This window comes from Trachemys scripta, chromosome 1 (genome assembly GCF_013100865.1).
Source record: "Trachemys scripta elegans isolate TJP31775 chromosome 1, CAS_Tse_1.0, whole genome shotgun sequence".
NCBI lineage: Eukaryota > Metazoa > Chordata > Testudines > Emydidae > Trachemys > Trachemys scripta.
The window spans coordinates 286,731,122-286,756,814 of NC_048298.1; the positions used below are offsets into that span (position 1 = coordinate 286,731,122).

General features: G+C 36.9%; 1 protein-coding gene across 13 annotated transcripts in view; it reads right to left on the bottom strand.

Moving 5' to 3' along the window:
- TSC22D1 (TSC22 domain family member 1) overlaps window positions 1-25,693 on the bottom strand; it is a 134,101-nt gene that overhangs the window by 81,414 nt on the left and 26,994 nt on the right. Inside the window, exons 2-7 of one of the 13 annotated variants that reach the window (XR_004644079.1) lie at window positions 20,459-20,613; window positions 19,661-19,730; window positions 18,214-18,306; window positions 17,927-18,035; window positions 10,732-10,812; window positions 7,239-9,309 (exon numbers count right to left, since the gene is read on the bottom strand). The exons of 1 other annotated variant lie outside the window; for it this stretch is intronic. The gene's annotated coding sequence lies outside the window, so the exon portion shown is untranslated. Of the gene's footprint in view, window positions 1-7,238; window positions 9,310-10,731; window positions 10,813-17,926; window positions 18,036-18,213; window positions 18,307-19,660; window positions 19,731-20,458; window positions 20,614-25,693 lie in introns of those variants that run through there. 11 more of the 13 variants (XR_004644081.1, XR_004644080.1, XR_004644082.1 and 8 more) reach the window with 11 other exon arrangements.

Below are 25,693 nucleotides of genomic sequence, written 5' to 3' on the forward strand. Positions count from 1 at the left end.
GTAGTGAAGACAAAGAAAAAAGATGAATTATTTATAAAGTGCAGTGGTTCACCCAGCGAAGCAGATACTGACAAACAACAGGAACATCGAGAGAGACAAAAAACAGGTGGGCAGTTCAGGATAACACAAGGTAGCATAACAACAATACCAGCCAGACACTGTTTTGTTTAAAGGTAAATGGAGATTCAAAATCTGGCTCAGTTCAAAACTATCTGAATACACAATGGGCTTCATGTGAGAGACAGGAGGCAGCTTAAAATGCAACAAATTATAAGATCATGAGGAATGGGAAACTAGCTGACTCTCGCATCCTATCAGTCATCATCACCACCACCACCACCACCCCCCTGAAATCAGAGTCCACAATTTAAAAACAAAACATCAGAGATTGCCAGAGGTTGCTTTCCTGGTTATGGTCAGTAAGACATCTACTCTGACCTGCATGGCAGCCTGCAGGTGGTGCTCTACACTGCCATATAGGAAACGCTGGTTTGATTCCTGGCCTTAGGTGACACCATTTCAGACATCTTAAGACTCCCAAGTAATTTATATTTCTGGGCAGCAATTTGGGATTTGATACCAGGAAAACTTAATTCCTTAATTTCCCAGTTTTTCACTCCCTGAATAAATACAGTATTACTGTGTAGTTAGTTCGTTAAGCACTAGAGTAAAGGTTGCAGAAATGCTTCTTAAATTACCCCTCAGCTAATTAGAAAGATGTTTGGATTGGTACTAAAGTGACATGACTAGTGTATCGCTATAAAAATGATAGGCGTGAACAGGGTAGACTGATTTCAATCAATGACTTAAATCACCAATTTTAATCACAATTTAAATCAGCAAACAGGCAGCGTTGATTTAAATCATGTTTTGTATTTGTACTTTAATTCTTTTCCTAAAGAAAAGTAAAGTCTCATGGGATGGTAACAATTAAAACATGTTGATTTCCAACTAATTATAGCCTTTACACTAAGTTTGGTGCTTTTTGCTAGCCAGGATGATAAACAAAAGTATAGAGTGATAGTGTAAGCAATTATAGAGCTTAACTTATATTTATTCAGATTCTTAATTTTTACCTTTTTGTTAGAATGAAGGGGAATGATACAAGAAAAAAAATCTAGTAAATAAGTGCAATTTGGATCAAGCTTTATTTGGATGGAAATTCAAACAATTAAAAATGCACAAAAATAGCATTTTCAATTTCTTTCCAAATAACACTACCTTAAATGTTCTGGATACATAAGAAAAAATGTTTAATAAAAGTATTTTTTTTTTCATTTAAAACTAACATTATACAAAGGAAGTATTATCTAGTCAGTGAATATTGATTGTTCCTCATCACCATGTCCTTTTAGATTTTAGAAAAAGCTGATCTCATTCTTTTGTTCATGGAAGAGGAAAACAAGCTTTGCTGCTTTTTACATCTCCCAATTTTTTTCTTAATTTTGAATGAACTAGTCATTGAACTGAAATAGCTGAATAAACTGAAATAAGGAAAATATTCTCTCTGCACCTGCAAAAGAGGCTACTGCTGTCAAAAGCTGGGCTAGCACTTCAACAAACTTGTACCAAACACTTAGTCAGTGACTTCCACCAGTTCAGTGGTTTCATTTTCTTTAAAACTTTCCAAACAAACACGTTCAGCTGAATAGTTTTTTATTTAACTTAAAATATTTTACTAGATTAGAGTTTAGGTCTTAATATAGGTTATCAATTGTAAATAGGTATTTTTTTTTTTTAAAAGAAACCTGTATTTAAAAAATGCAATTTAAATATAAAAATCTGATCTAATAAAATCTGATTTTAAACCACCCTGTTAGTGAACAGTCTCCAGAATGAGTGTGAGAAAGGATGAACTCATTCTGCACAAAATTTAATAGAAATAATTAAAAATAAAAATCTTGGGATTTATACAGGTGGAAATGAGGTATATCCTGGCAAAGGATCTCATCACTGCCAGTACATAACTAACTAACAAAGGATGACAATACATAGAATTCTGCTCAACATATTCTGTGACGAAGGAAAATACTGCATTGACCTAAGTAATATAGCAGTGGACAAACCAGAGTCATGGGTGTTTTGCAGGTATTTGATTAAGATTAACCTTACATAAAATATACACACTGCTGTATTTGCCAAAATCTACAACACAGTAGTCCATACTACCCTGAAAATGTAAAAAACTTTTTGGAATCCTAGGTACCTACTTTTAGGGAGGGATGGTTCATGAAAAACAAAGTTAACAATCCACAATAAAAACAGCAAGGTCTTCCCAATGCTGTAGTAGGCCTTAACTTCATGAGATAATGTAACCTCACAACAGCATGTAAATAATCAATTTTTATTAACAAATTCAAAAAACAACTTGACGCATAGAATTGTTCATCTGTCCTTTGTTTATATACACAAGTAAATCTTGTACCATTATTCCTTTCTGCTACAAAATCTTATTTTCACAACTACTTATTTGAAAAGACAACTTATTTTAAAATCACAGAAATTAAATGTATGAATTTAAGTTGTACAAATTTGTAACTTTCAATTTCTGGTTTTATCATCACAATGAACTATCTAGATGCATTTTTTTTTCTGTTTTAATTCAACTTTTTAATATCAAAACACTACACTCAAATCACAAAGATTTTGTTTTTTAATACCTGATTTACATGTTTAAAGACTTTGTAGTATTAAAACCCCATTCTGTAACCATTTTGATATAACAATAGTACCTGAAAAAAGTTGAGTTACTGGATTTTAAATCTTCGTTAGTGGCTTATTTTTACAACCACTAACATGCCACACATAGAACATGAAGTCATTTTTCTGTCAAGACTAAAATTAGATTAATTGTGGGTTTCTGTATTATCTGATGGTGTCTCGTTTTCAGTTCCTGTACTTCTCTGGACCTCAAGCAAATCCCTCTTTACCCACTGTCTTGAGATTACTGAACATTCCATTTGTACACATCTCTGATCTTGGCTCCACTCAGTTTACTCCTTTGCATTTCAATCCAGATTTTGTCTCTTCATCATTGTGACCCTGGGACCTCTTGATGCCAACTGGCAGAGGGCACAGAGGAGGTGCATGGAGGTTTACATATGGTGCATAGGGATATCCCGGATCCGATGTTACGTAATAATATGCCAAAGTGTAGCATGTGAGGTCTCCACCAACAGCCATAAAACACTGGTCATCCTAACCATTGTGAGATGTCTGTATAGTTAATATTTAAGGAGTCATGTATCTATGCTGAAAATTATGCCTACAAGTCGAAGCATGAAGGGGCATCTGAATATTTAGCATATCTGGCATGTAAATACCAGGCAACACCAGCTACAACAGTGCCATGCGAACGCCTGTTCTCACTTTCGGTGACGTTGTAAATAAGAAGTGGGCAGCATTCTCTCACATAAATGTAAATGAACTTGTTTGTCTTAACAATTCACTGAACAAGAAGTAGGACTGAGTGGACTTGTAGATTCTGAAGTTTACATTGTTTTATTTGAGTGCAGTTATGTAAAAAAATACTTCTATGTTTGTAAGTTGCACTTTCACGATAATAAGATTGCACTACAGTACTTGTATGAGGTGAAATGAAAAATACTATTTCTTTTCTTTTTTACAGTGCAAATATTTGCAATCAAAAATATAAAGTGAGCACTGTACACTTTATATTCTGTGTTGTAGTTGAAATCAATATATTTGAAAATGTAGAAAAACATCCAAAAATATTTATAATAAGTGGTATTCCATTATTGTTTAATAGTGTGATTAAGATGCCAATTAATCATTACTTTTTTAAATCTAGTTTGTTTTCCGTTAATTGCATGTATTAACTGCAATTAATTGATGGCCCTTCTATAAACAAATTTAAGTGGAGCAGTGATCTTGAGATTAAACTGGTAAGCTGTGTACTATTGCTTTGAGAGTAGCAGATCTCTGAATTCTGAGTGTCCAGCAGAACATGGGGTGGACACCCCAGAGAGATGCTTGGAGGGCTTGGTGGATGGAGTGCACCTATTCCTTGCCTACAGAGGGACAGCAAAGCCTGAATAGGCTGAGAGGGGAGTGCTTGTGTTACCCAGGGCTGGTGGAGGAGTCAAGAAGCTGACCCCGGCAGGCACAGACAAAGTTTCCTCCCGTAAAGGTAGGTGGTAGCGAGATGCCTCACAACGCTGAGCACCCCCAGGAACCATCACAATCATCCTTTGTAACTCAGTCAACACAAATACCCAAAATCCAGTATGTCTCCAGATTGTGTCCTGTTACTGTTCTCTAGTAGGTAGCACAGCCAATTCTTATCATCCCTGTTCAGGAAAGTTCCTAAGCGTGTACTAGAACATGACTATGTACTTAAACTCCACTGAAGTGCTTTTCTGGACAGGTATGCTTTCCTGAATCGACAGCCACAGGAACTCCAAAAAACAACAACATGTCTATTTTCTGAGGTTCATAATGTTTACATTACTTACCATTTATTTAGTTCCCAACTTAGCTTTATTTCCATATTATCCTCTTCATTAGTGTATGTTGTACATAGCCATTAGAAAATTACTGTAAATGTAGGAATAGTATAAACCCTTAGTACAAAGAGCTAAGATTTCCAGACACTAAGCCTTGCATCCTATTTCTCACCCTCCCATTTCTGTCACAATTCTAGCAAATGTGTTTATCAATAATAAGTATTGTAAAGAACCATCCTAGAGTGGGTGGTGAATGAACCAATTTTTTCCAGATCCTTTCATGATTCCATGAGGAAAGTACCGGACTTTTCAAAATAAGCCATTTAAACTATGCTCTTGAATTATGCTCCCTGCCACTATGCAGCAAATGCTCAATAGAGCTTTCCCACACCAAGAATCGGCTATTTAATTAATACACATTATATATTTCAGTTTATCAAGATAAGGTACTACTGAAATCAAGCAAGCAGAAGAGCCTTTCAAATAAATTTAAATGTCTCTTTGATGAATCATTAACAGTCTAAATCTAATTTGATAACTGACAGCATGACATCTATTTTGACAAAATATCTTCTTTCTAATTTTCAACTGTTAAATACAAACGCTGACCAAAGCGGCTACCACTGTTAACAAGGAACATTTGCTTACATTTTCTTATACCCAATTCCAATAATACATAAGAATAAGTTACCTAAACTCAGTCTCTGGAAAGAATTCTCTGGATACTACTTTTTATTAGCTGATAATCACTTTGAATGAACACGGTAATCTTGTTTAGAATTCCGGGGTCTACACAGATTGTGTCCTCTTTTAAAATTTACACTGCCTTGTGGACTGAAGTGCATCAAGTTGCATTTTTTTACCTTTCAAATAATGTTCTGCGTTCCACAATAAGATGACCAGATCATCAGCACATCTGTTTAACCACATGTTTTAACTCCATTTGTTCAAATATTATTCACATTAGTTCTATACATAGATACAATGTTTCTTCCCTGCCCTGGGCTAGGAGGGAGAGTGATCAGTTGCTGACAAAGTTAAAGTTACACAAGGAATTCACACTAAAACGTAACCTATCTTAACAATTTGCATAGTCTGGTGGGGCATGTCCTCTGGATTCTAAATATACATTAATTCCCCCCCCCCGAAGAAAGCTATAATTTGTGAGATGCTATAATAAGAGCTTCCCTTATTGCTCTGCAACAAGCACCTTACTCACACTGTTCACATGGTCTTGACATCCATTTGCTTGGTGCACAGACAAACAAGAGATAGCAATGTTGGATTCTACTACAATAGAAAGAAGGGGAGCAATAGAAAGAAAGTACATCATCAGACCATTTAGAAGTATTTCCTTTCCCCCCCTCCCCCCGATTCTAAAAAGAGGGGTAAATAACTATGAAGAGTTAAAGGGTCACTGCCTCTACCTTCAAGTCCAAAGTTTAAAAACAGTTAAAAATGTTCTCGTTTCATTTTGGTTAATTATTTTAAAAAATCCACTCTCCTAGCCAAAACTAAAGATTTCGGAACCATTCCGCATATGCAAACGTATCACACCTCTGAAGGGAATACTAGTGCAGCTTCCCTTCAAAGTGTGGTTGACCACACAACCACTCCCAGCTCTTCATAGTCCATTTGCAAGAAAAGCCATTTTGTGGCTTCATGTTTGTGTGCATCACTAATTCCATACCAAGTTTACTCAGCTCACAATAAATGCAATTTTTCCAAAATGACAGCCCTTCAATCTCACACTGGGCTCAAAGTCAAGCTGGGCTCTCTCTCATACCTCATCAGTGATAAAAGTTCTGCAGGCCAAATTATGCTCTGAGTGCCACTTGTGCCAACCTACTTTCCTAAGAATTATGCCTTCTATCAGTTACATGTGAGCATCCCATTTGTTGTCAGTAGAATTTCAGATATGTAATAGATGGTATTATTTGACCTTCAGCATATTACTTGCTATTAAGCATGGAAAGGAAAGAGCCCAACTTGATTTTCAGAAGTCAGAGTAAATTTGCATCAAAGACAGATAAGCAACATCTATTTCACTGTAAACTGAGCAAACCTGAGATGGCATAAGTGATAAGAATGAATATGGAACCCCAGAAGTGTTTTCCCTGCTAAGCAGTTACTTCTCAGAGTATAACCACATTGTAAGGAAGGGAGAGATCTCCAACAGACACATTCAAGAAATCTGGAGTAAGCATCGATAATGTGTTTTCTCAACGCTAATAAAGAGGATTAGCTACAGTTGGGGCAGCAATGTTGGAAAGATATTGGAAAAGAGACTTCACATCACTCCCAAGACATTGTATCACAGAGTCAGGATACAGACTGAAGAGGATGGACAGAAGGTATGGAGGACTTGATGGTGTACTGGGACAGCTTGAGGGACCAGGTTATGACTTGCAGAGGAAGGGAGAGGGAGATGCCAACAGTCAGGATTTTCTTAATGGGTTGAGAGAGGAAAGTCTGAACTGGACAAAGAAGTCAGGGTCACTAATTGCTAGAAGTAGGCACCTATAAGGAAGGTAGGGATCACATAAAGGAGAAATAATTGGGATTGGGTAGTTCTAAAACTTAAGGAAGTTGAGCCAAAAATCAGGCAAACAGAGGTGAGTCAAGTCCCAAGACATTATGCTAGGGCCTGGGCTATAAGACACTAGCATCATAGGGTAGGATTTCTTGTTATAGTCCTGGTATTTTGGAGTCAGGATAAAGTAGACAGAGTGATCACCTTCTCTGAACATGTATGGAAATCTGAAATATAATATAAACATAAGGAAACAAATTGTTTTAATACCTTTATTAATATTTGATAATACATAATCAATAGACACCTTTCTAAAACACTCCAGAAGTCAAGCTGCAGGTTTCGGAGTACCAAAGATTACATTACACAATGCTGGTGCATAGAGCAGAAGTATCAAAATACCAACAAAAAACTATGTTATTTTTAAAAGTGTTAAAAAAAAATTATTTTCATGAATAGAAATAAATTTTATATGGATAGTTAAGTTTCCAAGAGGTTGTAACAGAGCCAAGTAATTTTTTTAAAGCTTTTTTTTAAAACTTAATGTTGTCTTTAGAGACTTTACTATTAAAACAATTCTCAGTTGGTGTGCAGAGTAATTTAGATTATCCTTCACCAAATAAAGTTATTTAATACCTCAATTCAGAGAAGGATGCCTATTCAGGAAGGGCACTTAAGCACGTTCTTAACTTTAAATCAATGGGACTTAGTCACATACTTAGGTCCTCATCCTAAGTCACATATTTTTCCCTTTTCTTGGATTTAAAGATGTTTAGTCCTGAAGCTCTTAAGTAACTTCTACAATTGAATTTTAAATCTCTGGATGCAAAAAAGTCAAAATAAATGTACCTATAGTAAATAAGCTATTCAATATGCATAAGTGAGATACTGATTTCAAAGTACGACAAAGACAGCTTTCTTTAAAAAGTGAAATACATCTTCACTTTTGATTTACCACACTGAACTTTATACGGCATCACCACACAATTGTGTTTGTGGATTAAAGAAATCAGTTTAAATAAATTTATTTTAAATCAGTTACTGCAATTCCATATTTTAACAAACATTTTATCAATTTTCTAAAAAACACTGAATTATAAATTATGTGTATTTTACAGACTATATGACTACAGCAGAAATCAGGATGTAGGCAATAAGCATTTTGATAGCTATTCTTGGCAAAGGAAAAGCCACATGAATGATTTTTTTAATCTGCAAGGGCCCCAATTTAAGTAAATCCTCTGTGAATGGCTCACTATGTAAGTATGTATTTAAGCAGCACTATCTAAACAATTATTTTTAGACAATATACTTCAACTGAAATGCATTCCAACATAATAAGAAATCACAACTGCCATGAAGCAGTAGCCTGGGGGCTATGTTAAGATTGTTAGGCAATTTAGGTATGCTGGTTGATTTAATGAAAGATCTAGGCATTAGTTAAAAATGTTTCATGGTGAACTGATTTAAGAAACTAAGTGGAAGGAGGCACAAGCATCTGATTAGTTTATTCCAACTGCCAGAAGCAGATCAGGGGGGTGGGAATATATATGCTCTTCCACTCCTGTAAAGGCTAATGTTAATCCCCTATAAGAATTTCCAAAACTAGTTTTGGGGTGGTTTTTAGAAATCTGAAGCGCAAAAAATAAACTTTGTTCTTCAGAAAAGTTTGCCTACGACGTTCAGTAATATGCTTCAAGTAATGCCAGACACTTCTACTTATTTCTCAGCTGATCTGGCACCACAATAAACTGAATTTGGTTATAGAAATTCTCTTATAAAGAACTGCTACATACTGATTTTAACTATGTATAGAACAGGCTTTCCCCCAAAACACCTTAAAAGGGTGACAAGCCACACTGAATTATATTTCCCTCCGCATTTCTCTCCTGAGCCCTCCAAAACACTTAAATTTAAGTTAACAATTTGCTTCAATTTGTAGAAATTTCAAATGTATAATAGTGTATATTTTGACATTTTGACAATTTGGGCTCAACTCTTTCCTAAAAACCCAGAGAAGGAGTAACTGATTAAATAAATCCATTATTTTCCATAAGTTCTCTTTACAGATATACTTGATAGTTACAGAAATTGAACCAGAAGTGCAAGGGGCGGGTGGGTGGGTGGGGGAATTGGTCTTATAAAAGCAGCAGTGTCTGGAGCACAAGAGAAGCAGGTTTCACAGATTCCCCTGAGGTCGCCTATGCAGAGGATGAGGAGGCCCAACTTCACTTAATTTGAGATTTGAAGATCTGCTCACAGTAGTACAGCTGGAGACTTGCAAGCTTTATCCATGTATTTACTTGAACCCTGGGTCAGCAAGGTAAGAGGGGCCAGATCAAACAAACATTCCGCACAACACTTCAACGAAGAACTACAGGAGACCAGAATGTCTCCTGAATGAACATTTATTTCCTAGGAGCTATAATCTGTCTGGGCTTCCACCCCAAAGACAGCTAATATTCTGGCTCTAAGGATTCTGCATGATCTGGAAAAAAACAAAAACACAAAAAAACCACCACCACCTCCTCTTCCATAACCCAATTTGTATCAGGGAATCTTACTTGTGAAAGGTCAAGATTCAAGAATAAAGTCTCATCATCTGGAATCTTAGAAGGCCCTCCTCAAGGTCTTTCCACTGAGGGCTCATGGCACTGAAGGGCTGAAAGTTCATGCAGCAATTTTTGGGAAGCGAGGAGGGAGAGAAGAGCCACTGAATCCATGGGGTAGAGTATTGAGTGCAACATAGTTCTAGTTGAATTTTCATAGTATGAAAGAAGGACTGGGGGAAAAGGGGCCGGGACCTTTGAGGCTCCAAAAGCCCTCTTAGAATCCCATTGCTCATTGAAGGGTTGATCTCTGTGGTTACAGCCAGGGGACACCCACAATAGCCTGTCTGCCTCAGCTATGACACAGGTGGAGATGGGGAGATCTGGCAGTGGGCAGTCTGAGGGAGAAGCTGCTGCTGCAGCATGTGGTGTGAAGTGAGGAGGGAGAGCTTACAGTTAAGCTCCCATTAAAAAAAAAATCTCACACTAAAATCATTCTCTGGGCCATTGGCATAGCTGCAGGGAAGGGTCAGCAACATCCCCTTTGATCGGTGAGAGTTCTTGCCCGGGCACCCTGCTCCATTGTAGTCACACAGGCAAATCAAAGCATCAGGGAAATTGCAAAATCCAGCGATGCGAGAACTAGTAAATCAGATTTCCCTGGCTGAGAGAAAAGTGTGTCTGGGTCCGCCTACATGGTTTCCACAGTCATAGTATCTCAGCTCTTTTGTGCAGAGAGGGGAGAGAGGAAGAGCAGTAGGAGAGCCTACAGCCCAACGCAGTACTGTGAGTTGGGGTTGGAGACAATGAGGTGCACATACAAACCCCTCAACAGGAAACTTTCCAAAACTACAGCCAAGTGGGTGGGGAGAGAAATGCCTTCCCTATTTCTCACAAAAATCTGCTGAGCCAGAAGCTCTTCCCCTCTCAGTCTAGAAAGGTGGGCAACAAAGAAGAAAGGGCAAAGGACCAGCCAAGTCAGTCCTCCACACTTGAGGAGAAGGCAATACAAGCGGCAATCCCCAAGTGGACTCTACCTACCTGCAACACTGATGGGGGGGTTCAAGAATTCAGTGTCTACCCAGGGAACAAGGGAGGAGCAAATCCTGGAAGCAGATCCTTCCCCAAAGGAAATCTCATTTTGACTCTGCAACTTGAGAGCTTCTGCCTGAAACTGACTCACTCTGATATTTCTTGGATTCTGTCTTCTTCCTTTCTTCAATCATCTTTCCTGTTGGTTTCTTCCCTTTGCTTTGGGGGTCAGCTGGAAAAAGAATGAAGCAGAAGGCTAAGGCATGACTCCATAATTCCAGGACAAAGAGGTAAGACTGAAGGGGAAGGAGAAGTGTATTTGATACCTTCTGAATAACAGCTGTTTTACAGGTTTTTCAATGCTCTGATTTGTCAAAAAATGGCTAAAATCTCTCTTTTTAAATTGCCAATAGGCCAAGACCAAGCACAGGAGGTTTTTGTCCAGAAAGGTTTTTTTCATGTTGTTACAAGTAGAGCTGGTCAGAAAATTTTGAAATTGTCCAAATTTTGTAGAAAAACTGAATTTCCACAATTCTTCCTTCCATTTTCTGACAAGCTCTAATTATAATCACAGTATCTACTATTGCAACACAATGAACAGCTCTTCACAAGATTAGGCAGAAAGAAGCTGTGGGATGAAAAGGTGTTTGTACTTACCTGGAAGTTTCCTTTAAACTGTCCCCCTTTTCTTAGCAGTACTAGTCCACAGCTCCAATAGTAAGGTCTTCCTCTCTACTTGCAGAACCAGACCTGTCAATCACTGGCAGCAATGTAAAACTCACTTCCCCTCCTGAAAGCCCACCAGTTAGGAAACTTCAACAGTTAATATGGTACTGTATAATTGTAACTACACATAATGCCTACTATAGAACACAAGAACCTCCGCAATCCCTGTACTATTTTTTGCATTCCTAGACCAATTTTTCTTCTCTCGGGAGCTGGATCTGTGACGCTTTACTACCTGAAGAAAGCAAGTGTTCAGGTAATTAATCTGCCTATTCTTTAGCACAGGAACTTCCATAGATCTTTAAGATTTTACCAGCACTGTGTGGCTGAAGTAATGGGGCATGGCAGCTGAAGTCGATGCAAATATATGCCTAATTATTTACTTTAGTCTGCCTTTGTTCACTGAGGTACACAAGTACCTGAAGTACATGAATGAGTAAGGTGACTCTAAAGAAGTTGCTTTACTTGCAGATGAAGAAAGATCCTACCTCTTTCATCAGTTCACCTTCAGACACAGAATATGACGAAGACTTTGTTTAACGTGGGAGCTTTTTCCCCCGATAGCAAGATCATCTTGTAGACAATTGAGGATGCACTGTTTTAGTTGAAATTCATGATCTCTGCCTGAATATTTGAATTTTACCACCACGTTGGTTCACTTCTTTCCAGAGATTAAAATGGTGGACATGAATTTGGCTGAGCATCATCTCTTTTTAATTATGGTTTGCTCTCAAAAGCCAGATGCAGCCTAGTCAAGTCTGCTTGGCCCCTTATGCATGACTAGTCCTTGTGGAAAAAAGGATCTGTCCTGCTTTGGAGGAAAAGTAGCTGATCGAGCAAGATACTGATCAGGTCCAGGCAGCGGGGTCTTCTTAGCCAATATATCATCTTTGCTTTCTCTAACAGTCTACATCATTCTGGATAGGAGTAGAAAAGGAGAAAAGAAAAATGGTAGTATATGCAGTGATCTTTGGGACAGAGCTTCTGTTGCTATTGTATTTGACAGCTGAATACTCAAAAAGAATAAAAATAATACAAATCAAAGTAATAATTCATGTATTGCACGGTGAATAAAAGGGTCTCACTGGTCGTATCTGATGACTGACACTACTTTGCTCCTCAAAGAGTTTTCATGCTGCTAGAAGATGTTGCTTGCACTTCCACCTTCCATAACAGTAGTGACATGTAATGTCTTGAGTATCGCACTGCAGTCCCTGGCTGACAGGTATTGGGAGTCCAAAGAGGCATCCAAAACACAAACAATAGAAACTTCCACAGTATTGAACCCAGCCAAATTCTCTCTTGGTGCTAAGCAGAAGTGCACCCAAACATTAAATCAATCCACCCATCCAAGAATTTGCTAAGTAAAGCAAGCAGACATATGTGATAGCTGGCCCATCCCTTTGTAGTTTTCTCTCAGGCAGGAATCTACCTTCAGATCCCTCGAGTCTCTCAGGAAGGAGTGGCTAGCCTTTCAATGCACAAAAGAACTCCCTTGGAAAGGATAAAAAGCACATAAGTTTGCATAGGTTTATCTTGAGGACTCAGGAATAGGAAGATGGGTTCCTGGTTTGTATGTTCTGGCTACCATACACTCTAAATGGGACTTTTGAACTCCTACTGTCACATTGGTTGGATTCTGCTATATAGATGTGTGTCTCCAGGCTGGGGACAGCTAGATTCTTCTGCATCTTTTTGGAAGCTTGTGGGATGGTGCTTTTTACTTAGCCTTTCCTTTTTCATGCTTCCCCTTTTTCAGATTTGGAGGGACAGAGGGAAAAGATCTAGCTCTGATGCACTTGAATTCCTCTTAGGCGTGTCACAGACATGGTTCCTTCTACCTTTGGGGGTATATGCTTATCCAGGGAAGTCTATGTTCTTGACCCTATTTGAGTTATTTTCATGAGGGCCAGTGTAAGAGATTCAAGATGCTGGAATGTGCTTGGGCCAGCAGGCTAGATCCCATATATTTACTGTGAAAAGAATTTGCAGATTCCTTTGATGTGGAGGACTGTGTTGGGCTCTTCCTCGCTGGAGAGAGAGAACATCCTGGTTACACCACCACCAGGGAAACACAAGGTGACTTAGTCTCTTGGAGATGGGCACGACAAATAGATTTAGAAAGTAGACTGATGGTCTCTTGTTCCCTTTTCTGCCTGGTCCACCGGCTGTACCGCGTGCTGGTCATCTTCCTTTCACAGCCTTTTGTGGAGAGGCAAGATGCAATGCTGTTGCTCCACATGATGAACTACTTTTATTGTTGATGAGGGCTCTGGGAGTGCAGCAGCTCCCTCTGATGCCTTGTCTGAGCTGGTCTCACTCTATTGCTCCCAATAGGAGAGGGTCGACTGTCACTCAGTGCTTCTTGGGGTTAGGGATACAGTGGCAACTGTTTCTTTCATGGCTCCGCTAAGAACCTCACAAAGTAGGCCTACACAAGTCTGTGTATGACCACTATGGAAGCCCTGTCTGGAAGACAGACAAAAATCCCAAGAGATGCATTTGGTAAGTAGAGAGGAGCATAAGCAGAAAAGCTTCCCTTTTCCTTTCTTCGTCTATTTGTTTGCCATGATGAGAGCAGCATTTGTCCGAGTGCACACTGCTGCAGTACCTCAGCGAAGGAATGCAGAATCAAAGTCTAATTCCAGACACCCAGCTGCTAAACCAGATGTATTTTAGCCCTCTAGATCCACTGAATTCTTTTGCTTTGTTTAAAAATGTAACTGATCATCTGCAGCAGTGAAATACGAGCCACCTACCTGCAGCTACAGATGCAGAAGTAAAAGTGATTGTTATCCTACTTCCCATTATTGACAGGTCTGGTTCTACTTCCAGGACTGCAAGTAGGCTGCAAACCCACTACAGGATTTGTTGACCTGCCTATGCTGAAAAAAGCTGTTTTCAAAACCATGTACGCAGTACAATACCAACAGAGTAAATCTTGACAAAGTAAACGTCTTCTTTTGGCACCAACAAAAAACATAAATGAATTGTTAAAACATCAACAATGGACATGTCATAATGATTGCTTGGCACTGAGTTCTGTTGGCTATTGACACTAATTATGAAAAAAATGAATTTTTAAAAAAGTTAGAGTGGAAAAATGGCTTTTGAACAATACAGCAGTTACATTTTAAGGGTCTGTTAGCATTTCCTTTAGAAACCTACTTTAAGGGGTTTTATAACGCAGCTGAATAAAACATGCTTAAGGCTGAAACTTGGCATAAAATTGCTTCTATGAGACATTTTAATTTATTTTAAAAGCAAATTAGGTTTAATTACTTGAGACATCTACAAAAATAACGTGTGATCCTGAATCTCCCTTGGGATGGTCACAAGAATCAGTAGGGTTATCTTATTTTACATCTTCAGTAATGATCTCGGAGTTAAGGTAAACCAAATGTTAATGAAATATAGAGATTTTAAATGGGGAGGTATTGCAAATACCAGGAGAAAAGAAAAAAGGAGAAAGAGATCTAGAGAGGTAGAAAATATGAGCAGGAAATAAAACTAGATTCAAATCAGAAAACGTACAAGCTAAGGGTTTATCTACACTGGAACAACAGACATATGGAAAAAAAATACAAAAACGAAATAAGTGCACCTTAGCTAAGCAGCAACTAAAAGGAACATGGTAACATCTAAAGGGTGTAAATATCAAGAAAGGAGAGGAATTTAAGGTGACCGAAGAGGATATAATTAGGAGCAATAGAATGAAATTTAGTCTATTGAGGAAAATGTCCTGACAAGGAAATCTTGTAGATTATAGAACAGTCATCCACAGGAAGAGGTGAATGGCACATTTTCTTTAGACATTTAAAATTACACTGAATGAAGTACTAGAAATGTATTGTGAGAACAAGCACACATTGACAACAGGTGAGACTAGATGAGACCACAAGAAATGATTTTTTTTTCCTTTCTGATCACTGAACTATCAGTAGTGTAAGTGTCCTGGCCTTAAGAGCTTTTGATGGCATAAAACATTGGTTTCTAGAATCAGTAATTCTTGAGATAACAGCCATTACAGTGGAGGAGGAAGGAAGCAAAATGATAATCTGAATAGTTGATTTTAAGGTCAAATATCACACAGACTACCATGAAAAGAAACTAATGCTATATACCATCAGAATGCTCAGAATTGCAACCTTCCAGTTTGTATAAAGCTTTGGTTTCTAACCATTTTGTTCTAGCAGGGTATGTGTGTCACCAGTTTGGGAGCTCTGCTACAAATGATATGGACCATATCAGATTAGAATATATTTGATTAAATTAGTGCTGAATATAGCACATCCTGGGCCAGTGCAGTTTTCAATCCTTAGATGACCATCCTAATTTAAGAGTTTCACAGAGTTTCCATCAGATCAATCAACTTTTGTGTCACCTTCGCAAAAGTTTGAAGTATATTTCTCTTGCCTATTTTAAAGTCAAGAGAACATGCATAGAAGCAGTAAATGCATGGGAGTAATGAGGCTGAATCATGTATTATTGATTATAACAAATGATTAACGAAAGAATTATTATGCATAAATGTAGTCATTTGATAAACCTTATAATTTTGGCTTTTTTTAAAAAAAGCCCAAGTCACTGATATAGTGGTCCAAAAATCTCGCTTTTAAAGGTCATTTTAAGTTACAGGTAGCACATTTTAAAATCCTTAGTAGAAGGGGCTATCAAAGTTGGGGTTTTTTTATTGTTTCTTTTGTTTCCTTTCAAAGTTTGTATGCCAAGTGTAGCTAACAGCAAACTTCAGCAGCCTAGTTAATAAAGCATTTTAAACCAGACTTTAATAGTCAGATCTCATTGGCACTAATATAAGTCCACTGGAAAAAAAAATATTTTTATATACACATACACACACACACACACATATATACACACACACACACACACACACACACACACACACACCCTTTTAATTTTCGGGAAATTCTAAGCCTCAAGTGGTTCTGGAAAAAGTATTTGAATTGGTAAAAAAAATAAAATTTTGTTTTTCAAACAAAGATATAGTGGCTTTTTTGTTTTTTGGTTTTGTTTTGTTTTGAAAGGAGCTAATTTTTGGAAGAAAAAAAACAAGGTTACCAATATATTGGTGTGTGTATATATCTCCTTAACATACTCCAATTATTTCGCAAAACTTGCAATTTCTTTATGTTAATAGGGGCTTTCATTTTACTTCTCAGAATTCAGTGCTGGTTTACTTGATTCAGTTATACCTGCAATTAGCTTATGTGTTTTTTTTAAAAAACATTTGATTATTTTGTATCTTGCTGATTTTCCACTCAATACTCTGAATCCTCACATTTCTCCTACTCTTCTGTAGTCTTTTAAACCAGTTTTTTGTTAGTGTCAAGTTCCAAGTTTTTGTGCTACAAACGAGCAGTGTGAAGGGTAACCACTCCAATAAGGCTACCTGCATTTTTCAAACTGAATTTTGCAGATGACATTTTGCTAGTCTATTCTCCTTTGGTATTTACGCCTGCTCTTCTCCATGACTCTCCTCTGATGTTTGTAATTTCTGGAGAACTCAAATATAGCAAAAAGTGAAGAAAGTTTGCATCCCTAACATATAACCATCCTACTCTCAATAAATATGGATCATTGCCATTAACGCTAGTGGAGAATTACACATTATGCATGGAAAAGAAAGAATCCTAAATAGACTACTTTTTGTAGCATTCACTCAAAAATGTAACTGCTATCCTATTTTGAAAAGGGACTCAACGATGGCATTGTGTGGTTCCATGTTTATTGTGTTCCATGTCAAATGTTCTCAACTTTCAGGGGGAAAAGATTGTTTCCTATCAGCCTCGTACTCTAAGCCTGGAATATGAGACAAACTGGATTCTTTTCTTGTCTTTAGCAGCAATAAAGGATGAGGCTGATTTGGGCCCTCAGTTATACCAGTTGACTTACTGGAACTTAGTCTTATTGCTGAGGCACAAGCAGATCCTTGATGTTCTCTTAGTTGTGTTGGTTCTGCTAACAGGAGTACAAAGTGGTAAAAGCTTATTTTAGTCTAATGTGTGCAGATGATTGAATACATATGGGGAACAATTTAAGCCCTGACCTTGCAAATGACCAGTGTGCCCATGCACTATGTACTGCAGGATCAGGGCCCAAGATCTAGTAAGAAGGTTCAATTTTTAGTCATTTTTCAGAAGAGTGCCACACTTTAAAAGTTGTTGATTTCACCCAGCTTATTACATATGTAAGATATTAACAGTACAAAAAGTAAAGCTAATGATCTTCCCACAGAGCTTAGTTGAAGCTATATTCAGTTGTACTGAATATTCTTGAAGTAGTTCTGCAATAATTTAGCCATTTAACATTCCCAGAATGTTTTAATTTAATTAAGTTTCCTTACTGGACTAAATCCCAAAATTTACCTATATTTTAATTATTTTTAGTATTAGAAATTAATTTCCATATATATTTTCCCCAAAATATGACTTAAAACAAGACAAAATATGCTGAGTTCCTCTTGTTTTAGTCTTTCCTTGTAAGGAAATTCTCGCCAACTCAATTCAGGCAGAGTTTTCTATTTCTTTTAAATAAAAAACTACTTCTTACACTCACTTCCCCTCCATCTCTTCTCCATGCAAGCATCTTTCACCTACCTGCTTTGCTCAGTCAGACCTCCCAGCATTTGCACTAGACATAATTAACTTTGGTAATGCCTCTTCATAGGCATACCAGTGTGCAATGTTAGACTCAGTCATTCTGTATCTGTTGAAATATTAGCACTTGTTTTAGGTCACTTACAAAGAACAAAGTTAAGCCATAGAAAATCAAACAAAACAGATACAAACACGCACATACAGTTTTATTTCTACCTTAGGCTCATTACTTTTGTAGAACTATAAAATATAGAAAAAACAACATTTGCACCAAAAACCAAACTTACCCCTCTTAACGATGTGGGTTTCAAAGTCTGATTAACCATATTTTAGATGGTTTTATGCATCTCACAGGACCCTCTCCTTCATTTGAGTCAAGCCTTGATTGACAAAAATGAACACGGTCTAGGGCAGATAAAAAGAACTTCCCTCTTGATGAAACAATGCTTCCCTCTAGTACCCAACCAAACATGCAACAGACTACTAGCCCTTTTGATCACAAACACTATTTTATTTAACTGAACATTTTTCTGCATGATTACTGCATGCACAGATTCTTTTGAACTGAATTCTTGACAACTATGTTTGCCACATACTTTCTTTGGAGCTTCATATTAATTTCCTGACCTATTTTATTTCAATTATTTTTCCTTAAGAAAATAACTAAGTTACAGACTGATATTGTTTCAAAATATGAATTTACATTAATTTAATGAAAATCTTCTATCTGAAGATTCTGAATATAACCCCAGCTCCCCTCATCAGATGTGAAGGGCCATTATTCAGTGAGATATTTAAAAGCTATTAAGACTAAAAAGGGTTCTTTGACCCCATGATTTTCTTTTAGGGTAAAATTTTAAAATTAAATTACAACCTGCACTGGGAGAGCTTTGCATTAAAAATAAATGTTTTGAGACAAACTCTATAAGATGTACCTAAATTAGGAATTTCTAAATCTTAAGTGTATGTTACATGTAAATTATAGATCTACTTTATATTTTCTCCTCGTAATTTTAATAGTAATAGCTTCCTACCTACCACCAAATAAAGTGAAAGAAACTAGAACGAAGTGCAGAGAGAAGCATACAAATCTCAGCCTAAGATAGTTGAGCTGTTCCCCTCTGTCCCATTTCTGTAGGTAGACTATTTTAATCAGTGAACATATGTTGAATTGTCCCTTCTAAACAAACAAAAAACCCAAACCCAAACCCAAAATAAAATAAAATAAAAAAACCCACAACATAGGCTTAGGGCATGAAAGTGCTGTCAAAACCAAAAAAAAAAAGCAAATGCAGGATACATGTGACAACTTAGGGTCAGCTAACTTATGGGAAATTGGTTTCGCTTCATTAAGTATCTGCAATGCAATCACTAGCACATGCCCAAGGTTATGTTTTGAGGCTGTAAAGTTAAGCCATGTTTTATGTGGTGTAAGATTTCATTTAGAATTATTCTAATTTTTAACCTGAGCTACTCTAACAAGCTGTTTGCCCAGATAAAGTTTTTAATAAATCTTAATGATAATAAAACGGGATATCCCTTAAGCATTTAGCCAATTAAACTATATAGTTTGTCACTACTATTTTGCTAGACAAGAATTATATTAGCAATAACCACCTAATGTCAATTCCTACAACCCAAGGGTATATATTTTCATGTACCTCTGAGCTTCCTTTAACGCTTTAAATCAGATGGTCAACATCGTAGTTCCCATAGTTCCAAAAAGTGACTTACTGTAAGACCAGCTGTTAGGATCAAGAATCCCTCAATGTTTTTTTCAAGTGGTCAGTTCAGCAGGGAAATACTTGGGGGGAAAAAAAAGCAATGACCTCTTATTTGTGCATTTCACATAAAATAATGCAGTACACACAATCCCCACGAGACAAGCATACAACTTGTTTATGTATGTGGTACGAAATAAAGCTATGGTCCTCCAATGGGATCTGGTTGGGCAAATTCTTACTTTCCTTGGGAATTCAATTGAAATCAATGAGACTCTGCAAAGCTGCAAGCATCTGCCTGCATTAATGCAGCTGCAGAATCAGGGACTACTTTATTTAAAAACCCCACTACAATAGTTATGAGATGATTGAAGAACAAAAACAAAGGGGGGATAAGCATTTGGAAAGTTCCATCCCATCTGACCTTTCTGGAAAAATTATCATAGCAATTAATTTTAGGAGCCTAATGAAAGTGACAATACTACATTAAACTTCAACCAATTCAAATACATTACAATGTAAACTCAGTATAGCTTTCAGAAGCATCAAGCATTCAGCTAACTGTAATCAAAAGTTTGCTCTTCTTTTAGTAATATGCCTTAGTATCAAGATACAGCATTATGAACTTTTAACAACTGCCATTAGAAATTAAAATATTTCTTAAAATCTCTCCTCTGTTCTGAAAGTGGTGTTAACTGTGTTTAATTTGCTGCTGCTTTGTTGTTTGTTTTCCCATTATTATATTTTAAAGAATAACACACTAATTGCTTGCCTTTCATTACCAACAGCAAGTATGTGTTTGCTCTCAAACCTTTGAACAGTCTGTTCCACAGTCTTGTAGGGTGAGGGGTGTGTTCCACATTGAATTAAAAGCAACTGTCATGAAGGATGCTTTCAGTCTCTAGGGAAAGGGGTGCCAGAAATTTCCTTGAAAAATGTTCGCTGCTGCCTCTGAAGAAGTCATTTCTCCATTCATCCAAGTCACATGTTAAGAGAGTTTAGCAAATTAGGAGAAAATGAGAAAAAGACGCAGTAGAAACACATTTATTAAATTATTTTAGGTTTTAAAATATTTTCTGCTGTGAAAGTCTCTCAAACCCAAGAAAGTATAAAAATACAAAAAGATCATATTGCTTACACACACTTATATGTAAAAATATCTAGCAAATCAGTTATCAAGGAAGGTAAATGTTTAACCCCAACCACCTTTACAGTGGAAAGTTTTATTAAAGTGAAGTGTTAATTTAAATGTACACTTTTTTAAAAAAAAATCAGGGATAAAAAATAAAAGTAAACATTGAGGCAAATTATCTTGATCTCAGGTTGAAAGTGTGCGGAACACGTAGTGAACCCTGATACTAACTTCAATTGGAAAAAAAAGATGGTAAGAACTACGGAGAGCATAATTCTTTAAGAAAAACAGACATTTTCTGTGTCTTATGTTTTTGGTATTTCAATTAGCATACACTTTACTATGAGCATTCTCAAACTTATAATAATGTTGTTCTTTAAGGCTCTGTGGCACTGCCTCAATCTGGGTCCAAAGGTTTGCATTAATATGCTTCATCCTGGCAGAACCCAATAACTAGGTAGAGCACCACTGACTTTGATGAAGTTCTGTGCAGGCTTAAGGTTTTGTCTATATTGAGCTTCTGGTATGATTAGGGCCCTAATGATGAGTGTACTACTTAGTTTTGAGGCTTAGTCAAAATATTGGCATCAATGGCGTGGTATTTGTGATTTAACCCTGATTTAACTCAGGCCTCCCATGCACACACCATGATGGAAGGTCACAGTCTTCCTTGCTGTTCAATGCAGTTAGTTCAAATACCCTCCTATTTGCCAACTATTTAAAAACTACTCTAGTCTCACATTGCAGAGCTTGTGTGTGCAAATATTAATTTTAAGCAAAGACTTCTATGCTTGACAATTACTTCTGCCAATTTCTCATTTTTAATGATATGCAAAGAAGTCAAAAGAAATGTTTTTATTTTTACACTAATACTTCATATTTTCTTCTTATTTTAGACTCCTGATGCATGAGTTTAGGAACGTAATCAGGGCTTTGGAGCGGAACCCGGAGCTGGAGCACAAAGCAGCTCCGGAGCAGTGGAGCTGCAGTTTTTTGTCTGGAGCTGGAGCACAGCTCCAAAGCCCTGAACGTAATGACACAGTAGATCTAGGAACTTACCATTAGAATACAAATAGTAGGGATCCTACAATGAGTAATAGGGCCCTAAATCTGAAAATAGAGTTTCTCTCAGTGATAGAGGAACATAAACTGCTATTAGCTACCATTCTAAAGGATCACATACATACCCTATGTAGGAGTTTAAATGTTTAAAATGTATGTACACTTAAAGGGACTAGACTAGTAAGATTTAAGTAGTTAAAGCAGAGTCATCTTTGAAGGTTTTTTTAATCTTTAAAGCTGTAACAAAAGCATTATATTCTGAACACAAGTAATTTGACTTGTGCCACAGTTCAAAGAGTTTAATCAACTTAACTTACAAAAACTATAGCTTTTAAATCAATGCTTTTTTTTTTTTTTTTTTTTTTTTACATCTTACTTCAGTGATTTGCAAATGTAAAATATTTTATCAGCATTTCACAAACAGATAGGAATAAAGTGCTCAGAGGGAATTAAATCCTTCCAGGGGCGTTTTAGTTCAAATCTAATTATGAATTTTTCCTCACTCTTTCTCCTTCCTTGCTTTTTATTCCCAGTTGTAGCCTATAATTTCTTTGAGGCAAGAGAGGAATGTCACCCTAGAGTTTCCAAATACCAACGTTTTAGAATTTTTCCCAATTAACCAGCAAAATTTTGCTTTTAAGTAGTTAAAGTTGAGTATTTCAAAAGTTGCATCTGATTCTGAGTGCCTCTAATTTTGAGTGCCCACCCTGAGACATATTGAGCTTCATTTACAGAGGCATCCTCCCGCTTAAGCCACCCCAAATTAGGGGAAACTTTTCAAAGTCTGGACCCTAGCTAGATAAGCTGGTGCCAGAACAAATACCATCCAAGAGAAGTCATAAAATATAAACTCGAATTGATAGAATTACTTTTTAAAATTATAACCAAACTGGAAGTTAAGAAAATGAAACACTACAGGCAGGGGCCATCACAAATTAGGCAAGAGAGTCTGACTGGCATTCTAAAAGGAATCTCTACAGGAAAAGGTGTTGGTTCACAGCACTCTCAGTGAAAGGAGAAGAGACACTATAAAGTACTGGAAGGGGGACGCAATCCTCTCTTGTGTCGATGTACCTAGCACCAATCTAAGTTCAAAGGGTTCTTTGAAGTCAAAAGACACGTCAGCAAAATGTACATTTGCATCCAGTATTCTTTATGTAAACTAACCTAAAAAAAAAAAAAGCTTCTCCAAAGGGAGTTGAAAGGGACTATTTGTTTACATTGACTGTCATATCAATAGGGACCCTTCTCCGAGAAGCCAGCAAAATTCCCACTTCTAATACTAATTTTGCACTTTAAGCCCTCCCCAGTTCTTACACCGAATTGAAATAACAATGATAATTGAAATAGAGGCCTTCTTGCCATTTTAAACAATGTTTTGTTAATACTCATTACTGGAGAGATCAAGTGTGTTGGGCTGACCAATTAAATAGAGAGACTGCAATCTTCAGCTTCTGAGGTAGGCTTCTGTTGTAATTGTTATCCATGGTGGTGCTGTCCATAGAATTTCTTTCATTAGAGGAGGATATATCTTTACTAAATGAAAGAAGTGAGGATTAATGTGGTTTCCACTGATTCAGTCTCAGGGTCCCACTGTGACAGTCTGAAGTGACAATGTAAGGCAGTCCAAAGTACCAAGTCAACCAGATAGCAGGGACCTTTTATTTTATTATTACTATTATTAAATAATAAATGTGAAAATTAGAGAAAGATACTGTCTGAAGCAACTTGCAGAGAAAAGTACCACACTATAAATTTAAGTGTTTAGGTCCAAAGTAGGATTTTAAGAAGGGGGAATATGTACAGCCAAATTTTATTGAGTTTTGCCTCTGGTACCTGCCAGAAGTTTTAAATACGCATTAACAAATAGGGGGAAAAAATGGATTTGGATGTAGTTGAGTGAGGATGGTGGAACATACCAACATTTTCTTGGCTGCAATCCACCCACCTTAGTCTGCTCCTCAGCTGAACAAAGCAAACAAAAAGTAACAAGCTCTGAATGATTATGTATGTTAATGTTACAAGCTCTGTAGTATTAACATATGTCCGAGTTATTGGCTTCACTACATCAACCCCTCCTGCTGCACTCTTCTGCTTCCTTACAAGGTGCAGTAGGGGAGTTGAATGCTGTGTCGGCACACAGCAAAAGTAAGTTAACAGGTTCTTATATGCTATTCTACCTTTTGAAGTTTTTATTTTCAGGCTTCAGCTCTACTCGGACTCCTCCCCTGTACTCTAAAAAGAGAAAGCTGAAGGAAAAATTAAATGAAGTTGGATAAAAAAAATTGAATAAAATCTAATGATAAACTCACAGAAGTTAAACTGAAGGCAGCTGTAGCGATGACTGAGTGGGCCCTGAAGTAGGAGGAACCAGGAAGGAGAGGGGCTGTGAGCATATGGCAAGGATAACAGACTTAAGTTTGAATCATAAAACCCAAACACAAGACAAAAATTATAGTTGTGTTTTAGTTTTTACAAGTACTCTGATTTGGGTAACTGAAATAGCTAAATCTAAAGCTATACATGAGAAAAATTTAAATGTATTACACAATTAAATACTGAATAATGGCATGACTGTTTGTGATGCAGAAGCTTACATAAGTATCATATTTTGCCATATATAAAAACTAAAGTAGAACTCAAACACAGAATGGCAAAAGAGCAATGCTCAGACTGTAGACATAGGAAATATGGCCATTCTTCCCCATCTCTCACCCTATTTGGATCCAGGCTTTCGGAGGAACAAGTGACTTTAAAAAGGGACTGAAAGAGAAGATATGTACAGTGACACAAGGAAGGGGAAGGTAAAGTATTACATGAGGAAGAGTAATGAATGTTTAAAACGAAGGAGATATTGCAAGTGAGGGCAACCTGTAATCAAATTTCTTACACCTGATCTGGTGATATTCTTTGATGGCTGGGGATAGTGGGGTGGCTGAGTAGACAAGAAAGTTCATCACTCTGAAGAAAAAAAAGATGGACTGCAACTTTAGAAAGGAGACAAATAAAAGTGAAATTCTGTAGTCTGGAGGTCAGTGATTTAGGATACTTAATGATATTTCCAACTGTTGTACTGAAATGGAGATGGCATATTTATCACTGTTTTACCAAAGCACCAGTTTATGAGGGCCTGTTTTGGTCTGAGATATGTCCAATTTTAAGAGAGGGCTTAATTTTAAATCTTTCTTTCATCATTTAGTTATTAAGTGAAGCACAGGTTCTCTGCCATATAAATTTAATACCTTTTGTTAAAAATATTTTAAGAATGGATAATTAAAAAAAAAAAAAAAAAAGTGTCCTGCATCTAACTTCCATTTTCCTAAACTTAAAACAATCTGCAGCAACTTGGTCTCCCTAACAGTTACATTGAGGAAAAGCTAATGGACTGGTCCCAGTTCCTTTCAGACACCCCAGGTCTGAGTGGGCCCATGCTAACTTTACGGTTTGAAAATGTTAAATTCTCAATAACTTCAATAAACTGTAAAATCTGAGCTTTTCGTGGTTTACATTGAAGCAATATTGTTCTGAAGTGACAAAGATTTTATGCCGCTAAGGTTTTTATAAAATTAAAGTTTTAGCAGCATCTGATGCTAAAACTGTAATTTTATAAAAATCTTAGCAGCATAAGTCTTTGTTACTTCAAAACAATATTGAAAACACTTATGCACACAGGTAATCCACTGAAGCTAATCGGATTATTCACAAGTCCAATTATGTACTACTTAAGTGTTTGCAGTATCAGGACCAATAATTTGTAAAATTAAAACGTAGCCCCTACTAGTAATAGCATTTAAAAAGGTGTTTAAAATGTATTGATCTTTGAGCACTATTCAGACAAAGCAAAACCATGCA